Raw genomic sequence first — 3,103 nt, 5'->3', positions numbered from 1 at the left:
CCCTCCCTGCCCAGCTGTGATTCAAGGCAGGGAGCCTTCAGTGCTTAAATACTGGAAAAGGGGGTGGGGCTGGTTTTACATTCAGTAGAAACACTACCGGGGCAAACCTACAGTTCCAAGAGTTCAGTGCCTTCTCCACCTCAGCAGCTTGCAGAGAATCATGGATGTGCCCACTGTGATATTTGGATTCATTTGGTATAAATATCAAGGAAAAAAATATGATCTGTGTTATCTTTGGATCCAAAGGTTGTTGCTTCTTATCAGAAACTCCAGTGAAGTTATTGCCTTTGACTTCCTCTAGTCTGTCCTTTTGCCCAGGGCTGTTTTCATTTTGCAATACTGGAAGTTTATCCAAGTGAGCTCCACCTTTCATTCACTTCCCTCTGCCTACAATATCCTCTGCCTCAGAGAGGATTTTTTTTTTTTCCTTTTTTTTCTTTATTAACTTGAGTATTTCTTATTTACATTTTGAATGTTATTCCCTTTCCCGGTTTCCAGGCCAACATCCCCCTAGCCCCTCCCACTCCCCTTCTATATGGGTGTTCCCCTCCCCATCCTCCCTCATTACTGCCCTCCCCACAACAATCACGTTCACTGGGGGTCCAGCCTTGGCAGGACCAAGGGCTTCCCCTTCCACTGGTGCTCTTACTAGGCTATTCATTGCTACCTATGCGGTTGGAGCCCAGGGTCAATCCATGTATATAGTCTTTGGGTAGTGGCTTAGTCCCTAGAAGTTCTGGTTGGTTGGCATTGTTGTTCATATGGGGTCTCGAGCCCCTTCAAGCTCTTCCAGTCCTTTCTCTCAGAGAGGATTCTTATTTATCCTTCCAATCCATCCTTCTGAATTTTAAATCCTTCCTCACTAACTTCATGAAAAGATAGAGGTAATTAGTCCCCTGGAAAGCCTTCATTATGTCTAGGAAACAATTTTATTTTTCTCTTTTCAAGAACATTATTGGTTTATTAATGTGTTTTTGTTACCAGGTCATAAGCTTATGCAGGGTATATCTGGCTTTTGCTACTATGTTTTATGTTTCTAGTCATTGGCAAAATGATTTAAGAATGTTGCCCTTCACCTTCTGTACCCAGGCAACCCCAAGTGGATGTGATAAGGACACCATATAACTTTTGACTCAAAGTTTGTCCTTTTACAAGAAATGCAGGGATAAAGATGGAGAATAAACAAAGAAAGATACTTGACTATAACTTTGGGTCTCCACATAGAGTCACATTCATGTACTTTCACACACACACACAAACACATTCTCTCTCTCTCTCACACACACACACACATACACACACACACAGTTACACATGGAATAGACATACAAACATACATATATCAATATATAGAATATTTCTGGAAGAAACAGATTTTACTCTGAAACACTTAATTTTGTTGATTACACCTCCCGTAATGAGGTGTAATATCAGTTTGTCCTGTTGTACTTACTGGGAGGCCTCTAGACCATCTGGGTAAAGGAGTCTAGTCATTTCTTGAGACCAAAGCCTAGCCAGGGCCATGGACAGTTTCAAAGCAAAAGGTCTTAGTCTAGCAAGGGTTATATAAGGAGGCGTGATTTTTGTGATGTTTGTTCTACAAGGTAATATCTTAAACACATGAACATATCAAAAGACATGAACACAAATAACTGAATTGCAGGCATGGATGAATACACTGGAGGTTTATCCGAATAACCTTTGGACTCTTGTCTGCACGCACTGTCTGCACATGATGGCTTTCTGTGAATACATGGAGTAAACAGATGACTCACAGACTGGCAGAGAACACAGTCCAGTAACAGCCAGATTTTATTTTGCAAGTAGAGACAAGGTGATAATACTTTAAACTAAAGCTATCCATACAACAACATAAAATCTTCATTATATTGATGTGCTTATTGTTTTGTCTTCCTAAAAAATTTTTAAAAATTAAAGTTCACTTTTAGATATCAGTAAATTAAGAATTAAGCTCATAAATGACTCCAATCATGGTATGATATTACAACAAGCCCCAAAACGAAATTCAGGTCCTCTGCAAGTGTTCCTAACTGTTAATGTCAGTCATCTCACTTTCACTGTTTTATTGGTTTCTTCTACCTTGGAACAGGAGTTGTGTTTATTCTTAAAGGAAGCTGACCTTTTAGGAATGAGGAATTTTAGAGAAAAGGGCCTTGATACTGTGATTAGACCTTAATAGGAAAGATCATTAGAAAGAAAAGCACATCACATTAAAAACGCTATTCCCTAATCTTGGAGGGAAAGGGAAGCCTCCATGTATAATGTGGAGAAGAACTTTGTTAAGATGTAAAAGTACACTATATGTATACATGGAATTCTCAGAGTTAATACAGGCAACATATCCGAAACAATCCAATTGTTGCCCTAATCCTACTCGTTCCACCCTCTCACAGTTCCTCATCCTATTCCTTCTTCCTTCCCCTGTCTCCAAGAGGATGTCCCACCCCATGCAAGGCCTTCCCTGCTCCCTGAGGTCTCAAGTCTCATGAGGATTAGATGCATCTTCTTCCGCTGAGACCAGGCAGTAATTGCCTGTATATGTATCCTGGGCCTCAGACCTGCACCTCTATGGTGCTTGATTAGTAGTTCAGTGTCTGAGAGATCTCAGAAGTCTGGGTTAGTTGAGTCTGTTGGACTACGGGCTTGCTCTCCTCCCCAGATTCTTCCAGGCTTCCACAAATTCAACCACAGGGGTCTCTGACTATAGTCTAAGGGTTGAGTGTAAGTATCTGAATCTCTTTCAGTCAGCTGCTGCTTGGGACTCTCAGAGGACAGCCATGCTAGGCTCTTGTCTGTAAGCACAACACAGCGTCAGTAATAGTGTCAGGATATGGACCCTCCCCTTGAGATGGATCCCAAGTTGTCCAGTCACTGGATCATGCTTCCCTCAGTCTCTTCTCCATTTTTGTTCCTGCATTTCTTTTAGACAGGAATAATACTGGGTCAGAGTTTTTGACTGTGAGATGGTAACCCTATCCCTCCACTTGATGCCCTGCCTTTCTACTGAAGGTGGACTCTAGGAGCTCTCTCTCCCCATTTCATCTAAGTGAAGAAGTCCCTCCCTTTGAGTCCTGAGAGTCTG

Source organism: Rattus rattus, chromosome 16, assembly GCF_011064425.1.
Source record: "Rattus rattus isolate New Zealand chromosome 16, Rrattus_CSIRO_v1, whole genome shotgun sequence".
NCBI classification, from domain to species: Eukaryota; Metazoa; Chordata; class Mammalia; order Rodentia; family Muridae; genus Rattus; species Rattus rattus.
The sequence above is the reverse complement of the archived record's forward strand: the minus strand, read 5'-3'. Positions refer to the sequence as shown.